Source organism: Hyposmocoma kahamanoa, unplaced genomic scaffold (assembly GCF_003589595.1).
Source record: "Hyposmocoma kahamanoa isolate Upper Pololo Valley unplaced genomic scaffold, ASM358959v1 81, whole genome shotgun sequence".
NCBI classification, from domain to species: domain Eukaryota; kingdom Metazoa; phylum Arthropoda; class Insecta; order Lepidoptera; family Cosmopterigidae; genus Hyposmocoma; species Hyposmocoma kahamanoa.
In genome coordinates, this window is record NW_020654080.1 from 8,126,268 (window position 1) to 8,139,796 (window position 13,529).

Consider the following 13,529-nt stretch of genomic DNA (forward strand, 5'->3'; position numbering starts at 1 on the left):
GATTACGATTGATTTTATGTAACACGTATGCGCTAAGAAATTATTGCAAAAAATTATTCAAGCAGAAAATAATTAAGTTTTTATATTAACAAAAACATGATACGAGTACTTATATAAACCACGCGAATGAAGAACATATTGGAAATGCGAGTTTACTTTAAACTATTTCACTATCGATTAAATTAGTTGTTGCCAATAAATTGTTTGTATGATGGGACAAAAGTTGTATAACTTAATAGGCTACAAGAATCAATCCTATTGTCCGGAGACATTGTTATGGATTTGTTGTATTGTCGAAAAGTTCAATGTTTAAATAGAAAGAACGAATGAATTGAAGTATCGTTGATTTCGGTTAACAGCCACTCGTGTGAGGTCAGCGCACCACAAACATTGGGGCCGTACTACCATTCCGTGTTTTATGGTGTTATGTCAAGATACTATACCAACACTGCCTAACGCTCATGTTGTTTTAATGGCATTGAATTTCCCTCGTAAACTTTACACCCATAAGTTCACAGTTTTCACCTCCATGTGTGCTGTCTCGGTTTATTTTTGATAATACCAAATGACGGGATGAACCAATCATGCGCCTGGTGATAAGCATGCCTGTCCATAACAGCGGTGCTACTCAATGCTTAAAGCATCACAAAGATCTGAAAGGTACTATCACTGCGCCCGTTACCCTGAGATTTACAAGTTCTGTGTGCCTGTAATTTCACCAACACCTTTATCTTTCAAAACCGAAACACATTAATGCTCATATTACTGTTTGGCGACAGAAACAGGTAAGGTGGCAGCACTTCCCTGGACAAACCCCCTTCACAAGGAGCTCTACTGATACTAAATGTTACCAAAATTGCCTCTCGTTTTTGTTTATTGGGTCTTAAGAGTATTTTCGTTAATATGTTTCACATTTCAATCGACACAGCTACGTTTGTTAATTAGTTAGCACGTAAGAATTCATTCAGACCCTTCTCTACTCCAAATGGGAGGATCGCTACCCTTTGATGTTCGACGAAATTGATATATGAGCTAGTAGTCGCGTTTCAACAACACATACTGTATTATAAATAAAACTAGTTTTCTATTTTAGGGCAAAGCAAGTTATTACAAAAGTGGTTAAAACAACAGTCGGTTTAACAAGATCCGGTAGTTAACTGTAAAAAGACATTCGTAATAGGTTTGTGTTTTCAACTGCACAGTAGCTCTTTCTTGGACGTTTATTTCTGAAACTACTTTCATACTTGACAAAGTTCCATTTGAGACGATGCAGCTGTTTGAATTTTAGAAGTGTCTTTGACACGAAATGAGCATTTTATGGTTATGATTAATGCAACAGTCTAAAGCGTAAATGAATTTAGTGTTCCGTACCATTAGTAACAATATATTTAAAATCATAATGATATTGTTAAGGTAAAGGTGGGATGGGTCAATGCTTTCAACTCAGATGGCAGGGTCACGCACAGCTAATTACATTTTGTGAGCTTAGAGGTTACAGCCTCATAAATAGTTCCAACATATCTCTTGGATGCTGAATATATATACGAACCTTGGATTCAGTATAATAAATAGCTATTATTAATTAAAGACAAAAATTGTCTTTGTTGGATTATGACAAATTGAATAAAAAAAAATGTACGTGTAGCGCACTATAAGTTTCCGGAATGAATATGAAAAAAATACTATAAATGGTCAGAAATGAATTTATTGTTTCTCGAAATATTCTCCGTTAGCGTTAATGCACTTTTTCATAGGAATGAACCAATTTTGAAAACATTTATGCCACTCCTCCGTGACAATCTCTGAAACATATTTTTCATACTCTTCGACAGCCTCTTCAGGTGCTGAAAATTGTTGATCGCTTAACTGGTTCTTAATTTTTGGAAATAAATAAAAGTCGCAAGGTGCCAGAACGGGATGGCTCATAAGGTCAACGTTGTTCACCTTCAAAAGTTCATTTGTCTGTCTGGCCGTGTGATAACTGGCACTATCGTGGTGTAAGGTGATGATGATACGGCGTTTACGGTTATTTTTACGGAGTTCGTCAATAATTTCCGGAAAACAAATGGTCGTGTACCTATCATTATTCACGGTACAATGATGAATGATTCTCCAAGCAACAGTAGCCACGTGTCCAGTTTTCTTAAAAAAAAAAGCACTCATACGCTTAGAGGCACTTTGCACGCTCGCTACTTTGGTTGGTTTCAGCTCATCTCGAAAGACCCATACGCTCGATTGCTGCTTTGTTTTGGGATCGTAACTATAAATCCATGTTTCGTCACCTGTTACTATGTCCCACACCAAATTTGACACCCCTTCGTTGAATCTGGTAAGCATGACATTGCACCAAGTGACGCGATTCGTTTTTTGAGCATCAGTCAAATTGTGTGGGATCCACCGAGAGCACACCTTTTTCACATCCAAATGTTTGTGTAGTATTCATTGTATTTGACTCATGCCTATGCCCAAAGATGCGCGAATCTCGTGGTATGTCACATGCCTGTCTGTTTTGATCATACGGCGCAAAGCATCGATGTTTTTGTTGTTCACTGCAGTGGACGTGGAGTGGTCGCCCGACCATCACGAAATTTGTCACTGAGATTCACACCGCGTTTAAATTCTGCAAACCAGCTATAAATAGTCGTCTTGCATGGTGCTCCATTAACAAAAGCAGTTTGAAGCCAAGCGAAGCTCCGCTGAGCTGTTGGCTTACACTTAAAGTCGTAGAAAATCATACTACGAAAATGTTTAGTTAAATCCATGGTGATGTAGACAACCAATATCTAAAATGACGCCACAATGTAAAAAAGTCCGAGTGACAGTCCGATGAAACAAACTGTATTTTACAGCCAAAGAGTTCCATTTTCAAATGTTGTAATTACTTTTTAAATATTGTTTATGTAAGGAGCCTGTTCCGGAAACTTATAGTGCGCCCTATGTATTACACTTAAACACAAAATATAATCAACTGATATTACTGTAATAACACTACAGTAATTTATTTATGAAGAAGTAACAGCTACAAAGCAATTAATACAGGACAATTAACAAACAATGCAGGAAGAAAAACATATATTACAGGAATCCACCTGTAGTTTCAGAAAAAAAAAGTGCAGAAAATAAGGCAACAATAAACAAACATAAGGAATAGAATCCCATACCTGCGTCACTAGTGACTCTAGAGTCATTGTTTAATAATATATATAAACTTGAGTTAAATATAAAATGTTAAAAATATTAGTAAGTACCTACGGGACCACATTCCTAAAATAACATTAAAGACGTTTCTGGTACATCTCTCGTAATGGAAGCTTTAATTGTAGTTATGAAATACTAATATTAATGAAAACGTTATGAACAGTGTAAAGCAATAAAAAGACGTTAACTTCAATGTATTTGATGCAATTGTATTAATAAATATTAATTTTATAGATGCTAATGCCCGCATAAGGGAAGCTAGTGCAGTGACATAGTTAAAACTCATTTCATGGAAATGAGGTTATATACCAATGGTGATAAAGTGGATTAAAGGATAATCAGGGGAGATAGTTTAGTCTAGCCAAGGACATGAACTCTTCTGTTTAATTACAATGTAACAACCCAGTAACATTTCAACGAATGGTGTTAAATGTTATTACGGTGTATACTAGATTTTTCCTCAAGGATATGACGCAGAAGAAACTACCCACACTATATAAAAATAAAATATGAATGAAAGCAGGAAAAATATTGAGTTCACACAAGCCACTAACTAGTTATAGCTTGAGATTGAAACTTAACAGTTGCGCATTCTTTTATAAAGTGATAAATTGCATTATTTTCCAATAAATAAGTATAAAAATTGACAGTGGAGCTACGTGGTTACAATCATTAACTTCATAATTCTGCTGCAGCTCCATTACTAACGAATTTTTGTCTTTTAAAAGCTGTTAACTTGCTCTCCTTCGCATACTTTTAATGCCCTGAAAAGCAGTAACCTTTGAATGCCACAGCAGTATATATACTTTGGAAATGCCTTGTATCTACATGTTCCTCATTATTTAATTGTATCGAAAACGTTTTCTTTAAATTTTGGCTTATATTGTATGTATATGAAGGTCTCTATGAAAGCAGACACTTCACGAAGACACAAGGTTAATGAGACATGACATTATTGACTCAGCTAGTAAAAACTGTCTACAAAAACTATCACGATTTGATTCTCACGAAAACACGTCAGGCGATGACTTAATCTTTAAGTACTTAGTACCTCCATTATATTGGCAAAAAATATATTAGGAATATCATTCACACGGCACGAAAATAATATTTACTTTAGTAATCGTCACGTTTGGCATGACAGTTAGTAGGACAAACGTTAAAGTAATGGAAACAAATTTAAATATCTTGATTCACAGTGTACATTCATCCTTGAAAGTCATCAAATAAATAATAGCACGTCGAAGCATCTGCGACCTCCATATTTCCATCATAGACGTACACGTTTACGAAACACCAGTAATTGCTCGGAGTTCCTAAAGTCATCAGTAAGCCGGTAATCAAAGTGTTTAGTGGTAATCCACCGTCGTGCGCGACCTATCTGATGCCACGCTTCCGTCCATGTAAATAAACACAACGAAAAAACCTTTCCTGTTTTTGAAGCAAGTGCGTCAATCATTATGTGCAACGAAATTACTTTAATTAGAATCTATTAACAGACCTTTTAATATAGTCATTCGACAAATTTCATGAAAGCCATCACAGTACTATGAACTACGTTTCCATTATTTCTTTCTAGACACAATTTTGCATTAACTGCCAATTGCACATATCCACTACCACCAAAGCCTGGATTTAGAGTTTATTTGCAATATTATTATTAGCTTTTTTTAATTTCAAAGATAATATCTTCATGTTTGCATCAAAACACAGACAAACTATTTCACCACGTTGAACAATATAAGCTTTATGTATTTCCACATGTCAAAATCACAAGCATGTTATCTTGACGACTTTATCTGTTATGAACCATTGCGACCTGTATTTGCTGTTAGATTGCATATTTAATTATGTATACTTGTTTTACGGACAGCTGATCAATAACTAAGACCTTGTCTTCGTTTTGACAAGTCGTCGGCATTGGGACGTCTATTCTTATTTGTTCTGATTGTCACAGAACTGATTTTATTTGCTCTAAGCCATGTGCAGCTTCGGAAAGTGATTTTATGATATCATATTGTGTTGCAAGAGAAGAATAAGTTATTTACATTCAAGGATTAAGCAATAACGGCTTAGGATGCTTGATTGTAAGCTTTCGATTGACCTTTACTTTGGATGTTGTTGACTCCGATAACGTACTTATAGATTTTAATTCCACGATGTATATAATTTTTCGGTTATTGATCGGGTTGCTGGTCAAAAATTAAAGATGTTCAAGAATATTCAATCTAAAAATCAATTACCTATTGTTAGTAACGTTAATTGGTTTTAGTTTCACCAGTGGCGCCTGATTACAAATCCTATACGCGTAGGGTCAGTAGTGTTTGTAGAAGTTCTTCTACAGTTTCGCAACAAGTTACGTCTCACGTCCGCCCATCAATGTATTCAGCACTTGATTCCACATGATAACGAACTGCCTATCATGTATTCACTAGTTTGTGGTTTGCGAGTTGTTAACTTTGTGCTTAAACTCTATTCACGGGCAATATTTCGTATTAAATCGAATTTTCGTGTTCCTATCTTACGATCACATATTATTCTTCAGACTTCAGTTCTCACGCGAGAAACAACGTAAAAGTCACTGAAAATAGGAAAATCACCAAGTACAAAGGCGCTCACTTCGGTTGCTCTGCGCCATTCCATCTATTTTCATAGAAAATTAATGCGAAGTACAGCTGGAAATGGTGAATAGTGTCTGATATGGCAAGACAATATCTTCTGGAGGTACACATTGACTTTAGTCGCATTTTATCGCACGTCACGGAGTTGTTAAGCTAGTCATGTCCTGCAGCAGTCTAGACAATAACGTCGTTTAAGTTTTATGTCACTAGATACAGGGTTGCGTTCGCCTATACATTTTTGTACCATATTGGTAGCTTTAATTGTTTGTTATTTTTTCTTTTAATATTGTATGTATAACCATAAAGTTACTCTCTAAGAACGGTGAAACGTTTTTCACTTCTCTATAGCTTCCAAATTAGTATAATTCGTATGTATTTCTCTATGGTAAAACAAGCTAATAACTTTCTTGTGACTAATTAACATGTGGTCAAAGTAAGCAGGCGAGATTATGGACAAACAATCAGGTGTCCGCTTTCCTGAAACGGTGGAAGAGTGTGCAACCCATAAATATTAATGACTACCACCGATTCAATAACCGCAGAAGGGTCAGCGCCCTTTGATCCGATTGTGAACCAAAACCAAGATCTTTGTAATTAGGAATTCCTCAGACAAGGAATATTTATGAATAAAACTTGAGAACACATACAAAGAACGCAAAAGGAATGACCTACTTTGACAGATGCAATCAATCATATGGGAATAGCAAAAGCGATAGACGAAACATATTTATATCCGTATTTATAATAAACATCGTTAACCCAGATACATTCCTTGCGTTTGGGCAAGTGCCTCTTCTAGAGATGAAATCCACTTTCGTTTCACAGCAAGATCACATCTTGTTGCTAAACGCTTAGCGGGCTATATAATTATCGCCAGTGCAATAATACATTTTCTAGAGAGTAGGCCAAGCATAGATCGAAATATTTAGCGTTAACCGGTAAGCCAGTGACAGACATTTTTATAAAATTCATACCGAATATTTAGAAACCGTTTCAGTGCATACAAATACTTATTACGTAAAACAACTGGAAGAATGTTTCAACATTAAGTTACAGAGACACACAATGTAGGTGACTAATAGGATGAAAATCTCTTCGTGAACAGATTTAATATTAATGTGTTTAACTTTCCTCGTATATAATAGTGTGAGTCATCACCAACGCATGCGTCGTCGTCATTTACATTACAATTGGGCCGATTTATACAATCTTAATAACAACAGTTTGGAGTGATTACAACACTTCCCAGTGACAAAGGGGTATGCGGCAAAAACATCGCCGTTGTTATGAAAATAACGCTGACCAATGAGGCGTGTCGCATTGTTGTTCAGATGATAACACTCGTTGATGTCAATAAAACAGATCGGATTCAAGTGATTGAAAGGGTCAGCGTCCTCTTAACTATGAGTGATCGTTCTCTTGCAGACAATAAAAGCGCATTAATATCGTAGACTCGACAAACGGATTTTAACATATAAATTCAAATACGTTTAGCTGAACAAGAAGGCATTGTTAAACAATATTTTAGAGTTAGTAATATTGGGATCATTTCAATTGAGTTTAATAGAAGAGTAAGTCTGCGAGTTATTATTTAATTAAGGTTGATTAAGTATGAGTATAAGCATTCAAGTGTAGGCGTTGAGAGTGGATGTGAAAGGGACATGTACTGTTAAATTATGCATATCACATGAATGATAGAGTAAAACTTGATTTGACGTTTGACCTCAGACGGGTCACCGGGCGCTTCCATCTCGTTAATGGTCAGAGGACCGGACTTCTGTCCCAACATTCTCCCACATTACGTGAAGTATCGAGATTTGAAAGGATAAATCTATAGGATATTGTATAACAAACACATTACATAATAATGTAAACATAATTAAATTGAATTCGAGATAACTTCGTGCTTCTGATGATATTTTTATTGAATTTGTAAATCTGTTTAACTCATACATGGAAGGAAGCAAGTAAACCAAAGTTGGTTTTTAATAATAAAAAGCCCTGGTCACGTCGGCGCAATTCGTTTGGTCAGTCTAGATAATTCACTCTAAATTGGAGTACATTAAATTATTACTAGATTAGATTAAATTCTCCCTTCAAAAGTGAAGAATCAATTTAATCAAACTCATAATCTATCACGACAATCAAATGTAATGTCTATCTTCATCATAAAAGGTGCTAAATGCATTAAAGTATAATACGTTATTTAAAAATCTAATGACTCTACGGGATAAGATTCCCCGTAGTGCAAAAAAAAAATCAATCATACACAATATCTTGACATAATAGAAAGGAGAACGTTATATTGTGTTATCTTTCAAGTAATTTGTAAGTACGTAATATTTACAAACATAATTCAGTATTTAGCAAGTCGAAAGCGTAATTTCTAATATGAATACGAAGAAGAAAGGAATACATAATTGGATTATACAAGAGAGTTAAATGTAACAGTTCTCACTCGGTAATTAAAAGAGTGCTTGTGTGAATCGGAAGTACACATAGCGAGAAAGTTTGTAAGAGTCATAAAACATCTATCGTGTTAGTCCATATTATAACAAGTTATTCTATTGTTGGGAACAAAGAACGTACGAACTGTACAGCTCTTCTATTTTTTGATGTTGGTTACATTTCTTCACAACTTTGAGTTGAGTTTAGAAAGTACATTTTTCGCTAAAAGTTGCTAAGTGTTATAAATTTTGTTGCCACCTCTTTCTTTCTAAACTTTTAGGGTAAGTTTCTAAATTAAATTAGAGTTTTGTAATGAATATTCGACCATACTCAGCTACTGACAGTATTTTCGTGGTCTAGCTGGTACTAGCAACTGATAAAATTGTTAAATAGCATTACAAGTAATTAACTCTGGGTGGACGCAAGGAAACTTGAGATTAGGTGTGCTTGAGGCATGTCTAAACTAGCAAAGTCATGTTGGAACTTGCGTGATGTGGGTCCACTGTGGGTCTTACGGGCTGATTTAACTTTTGACAGGAACTAAGATCCTTTAGCCACAAAACGTATTGTTAATTGTTATACTTGGATTCCTGAAGGAGTAAAGGATTGATCTATTCGAAGAGGTATTACCAATTTAGATATTTATAACCCGCGCTCACTTTTTAAATTATCTTAGAATCTGACTTATAAATCTATAACAGTTATTAACGAACCAAAGTATTTCGCGTCCGTCATGTTTCGCTGTAATTTATTTTAATATAATAATAAATACAAAACTGTGTAATAAATTAAAAAGTTTTAATAATAATATAACGAAGAATGATTATTATTAAAAGCTTCCTGTTCGTAATAGGCACCTTGATAATGGAATGTACTAAATAGCCGTTGGATCGAGCGGGTGGGTTCGATATTCACACAAAAATCCCTCAGCCAGAGTTGGCAACCCTCGTGTCAGATATCACCGTCTCGCTCCCTCGCCTCACCCTCCATAGCTTCGTGGGATAATTAAATATTTATGCCATCACAGAAACGTACCAAATAGAACCGTTATATATTACAATTCATCAAGAGTGCCTCTTAAATTGTACAAGATTTATGAACAACGATGTAATTTAAGCTTATGACAACGTTTTTGTTTCCAGAAATGGTTGCGCGTCGTTCATACGAGCCATTGTTTTGGAGTAATAATGAGAGTTTTCTCCGGAAATTCAATGTTTACAAAGGACATACTAAGGTAAGGAAATACAAAATGTTTACAAAAGGAATATGAAAGTAAATATGAATTCTAAAGTAACTAAAATCATGTAAGCTACTAAAGGTACTAGTTACAAATATGAACAATAAACAAAACAAAAGAACCGTTTCACAGACGTACCTGTAAGTTATTAAGATCCTAATAAACCAGAATCATGCCGTTGCTGTAAACACAATCATGTATTTTAAGTGAATAATAAACGGAACCGGCACTACCCAAACCGTTAACCACTGTTCAGCGACGAAAGGCCCGTTGCAATTTGTAAACACAGATTCACAAACACTTATTCAAGAACGACGACCAGGGAACAATAAAATATATATTTTTAAACAATTGACACTCATTATAAATATGGCAAAGCTCGTACGATAAGCTTTTTTTTGAGGAACGCAGGTGCGGTCCCGTCCACGGTTAAGTGAAGACTGCATCAGTCAGGCGCCGGGTGGTGGGGCGAGAGGGGTTCGCGGCAGGGGGCACGCGTCGAACGCTAGAGGCAGAGGCGTCGAACCAAGCTTGTGACACTGCTGCTGCTGATATGATAACGAATGTATACAGAACTATCTTGCATGGTAAGAACATTAAAGACCTTTGATAGGACAAGGCATACATTAATATTTAATCTGTAGCGATAAAAACAACTTCCATTTTAAACTCCGATTTATCACATTGAGATTATTTGTGAAAATCACGTAAACTACATTGTTATGTATGTAACGAACACTTTAAAAGTAAACACTTTATAATTACCGAACAACAAACATCTAACCAAGATGAAACAAATTCATTAACCCATAGAAGCCGCAATAAGGAGCCAAAACAGATGTCTATTGACAAAAAAACTAACAAAAATAAACAACGAAAGATAGAGATGTTGAAATAAATCTTTCAAAACATAACTACGAGGGATCGTGCTGAGTTTTTGTCGTAGATAAAAATGAAGTTTTGTATGTAAAGGAAGCCGTATTCAAAGATCAAAAGAGTTTTAGCGCTCCATGACTGTAGTAATACTTCAAAGAATTAAAATTCCAAGTCGCTTAACAAAAATAATAAGGAAATAATATTACGTATATTTTATAACCGTAAATCGTAAGTAATAAAAGAATTCGAGGAAAAAATACAATTCTATTATGCTATTTTTATCTTTATTCTATTATTATCTATAGCGTTAATTTCGTGACGAACATTATATTCCCCTAAAGTCACGCGTCACATGTATAGTGCTAAAATAAACAACAAAAATACGTCCTTTACGTAACTTTCTTCACATATGGTTGGAGTATCAAAATAAGCACACATAGCAGATGTGGGTCTTGAATATTTCATGCATGACTCACGGAGTCAGACGAAATATAAAAAGTCTTACATGTCATAGCCATTATATTACATTTACATTACGAGCACCAAGAAGCCTATCCCAACAAATAATAATAATAAATATTAGACAACATCACATACGTTCGTACCAGAGATCTCCGCATCCAGTGGCCACAGTGCAAACGGTTATGCCACAGAGGTCGTCAATTCTAAATATTAAATATTAGACAACATCACTGATCCCAAAGTAAGTAACTATAGCATTTGTGTTATGGAAATCGGAACCAACGACGGTACGGACACAAACACCCAGATCCAATATATACAAGTATTTCTATGTTCACCCGGCCGGGGGTCAAAACCGCGACCGCAGAGATGATGACACCATGAAAACCGGTGTGCAAGCCACCTGGTCACGGGGAAGGATGATATTAAAAAAACTCTTCGTTTCGTCAATTAAATCAACTTCAAAATCCTAAAAATATCTGACTTCAGTCGATAAATTTCACGGATGAAGTATTTTCAGTACGAAAACTTCTTTTTGGGGACAATCTAATTACTCTAGCTTTATTAAGTTGAGTAAACGTTCTATTTCTGAACTCCGTTATTTAGAAGTAGTAATTGGCATCGTAACTTCACGAAATTAAAAGTCTTTCTGATTCAAAGAAATTGAAGTATCGGACGAAACTGTATTTTTAACGAAACATTCATCTTGTTAAAATTAACCAGACTCTCCTGCAAATGTTTTGTTACCACGCTAAATATAACCTTAATCTTCGATATTGGCTCGTCCCCTAACCAATTGTCTCTGGGGGTTGAACGAGTCTATTTTTGTTAATCACCGAAGAAATAAGTAAAACATTTCCATACTTCTGAAAATAATGAAGATATTTTATACGTACGGGTCTGAAGAACTTAATGGTAATTAAATAAAATACGAAGAAAGTAACAATCGTTATAGTGCCGTTTATTCATCTTCTAAATGTTCGATAAATAAATACTAAACTATACGCGTATTACGAGTAATAAACGGGAATTCAATAATATCCAAACTAATATTATAAATGCGAAAGTAAGTCTGCCTGTTACGTTTTCACGCCTAAACCGCTGAACCAATTTTGATGAATTTTGGTATAGAAATAGATGGGACCTAGGAGAAGGTCATAGGCTACTTTTCGTCACAAAAATAAATCTTAAGGGGGGTGAAATAGGGGATGAATGTCAATGTATGCAAATGTATGGAAAATCAATGAATCGCCTGGTGGTGAGAGACATGTCTGACTATAACAGTTGCAGTGCCACTTAGAGCTATCAATCACAAAAATTTGAGGGGCACTACCACTGCGCCCGACATCGTGGGACATAGATAAGGTGGCAGTACTTCTCTGAACAAACTCTTCCACAAGGAGCTCTACTGCTACTATAAGGCACAATAGCAGTACTTATTTTACGAGTACATACTAGTAGAGACGAAGTCGCGGGCACCAGTTAGTAAAGTAAATAAAAATATGCATTTCAGGAATATAGTTAACAGTTTCAGCCATCTGCTGTGAATGGATGTCCTTTCAAATGTATAAGTCGTAAACTTTACGGCCTGCAAGTTGCAGTACAATAGGTTAGTCATGAAGAACGGTCCAGTTACATACATACGTATCCCGTTTTAATGAATGCACTTTCACTGATTCACAGGCCGCCTCGTAAAATCAAAGAGGTCGGTCAACTGGCAAATGAGTTCTCAGCCCATGTGTAATCAACTAATGAAGATTAAACAGACTGCGGTACACGCACATCGTCTTTTAATAAAGGTCAGGATAGAGATACAGAAACTGTAGTTCGGTAGCTGTCTTGTTATGAAACAAAGTGTAGATTGTATGAGATTTTTTTAATATAAAGTAACGGGAAGTCATGCACTTGGTAAGCGACACGTCTGTTCATAGCAGTTGCAGTGCCACTCAGAGCTTTAAATCGCAAAGATCTGAGGGGCACTGCCGCTGCGCGCATCACCCTGAGACAAGTTGAAAAATCCCATGTGCCCGTAATTTCGCCTGTTTCACCCTTTTTGGTAGTACTTCCCTGGACGATTTTTTCACAAGGAGCTCTACTGCTACTTAACTTAGTGACCTAGTCCATAAGCTAGGTTGCTCTATGAGGTTGAGTATTTAACTAAATCCTAATAATAAAGCCATTACAGGAGTGCAGTACACCCAGTGTGTGCAGCTTCGTAGAATTTCTTACACGGAACAGGAAAATGGCTCATTATTGTAGGTGCATTAATAACTTAACAAACATAAATAACATACGACCAATATTATTTACTTGAAGACATTTGCACGTCCTGAAGTTCGAGACACCACGCTTTTGGTAATAAATTAGTTTTAAAGCTCAAGTATCTTTCAAGGTGTGCTATAGATAGATCGTAAACGGTCGGTGGCGGTGATTTATATTACAACGTTTCTTCGAAATTGGAATATGTAGATGTATTGCGCCTTACATTTTCTATACAGGGCGCAATAGTTAAGTGTGCCCAGGCAATAAATCCGCAAATATCGAAAACCTTTAAACGGATATCGAAAGTAAGTTACCTAACAGTGGCGAGGTGTCTATAGAACTCGATTCCCACCGGCTTGTCTAAAAATTTTCACGTATCATCAAATATTTTAAAGTAATTTACTTAATTTTACGTATAGAATTTT

General features: G+C 35.7%; 1 protein-coding gene across 2 annotated transcripts in view; it reads right to left on the reverse strand.

The window, feature by feature from the left end:
• The window catches only part of LOC113234137 (tyrosine-protein kinase Src64B), a 77,254-nt gene extending 67,405 nt beyond the window's left edge, over window positions 1-9,849 (reverse strand). The window contains exon 1 of one of the 2 annotated variants that reach the window (XM_026469402.1): window positions 9,643-9,849. The gene's annotated coding sequence lies outside the window, so the exon portion shown is untranslated. The remainder of the gene's footprint in view (window positions 1-9,642) is intronic. The other variant, XM_026469404.1, reaches the window with a different exon arrangement.
• Between the last annotated feature and the right edge of the window lie 3,680 nt (window positions 9,850-13,529).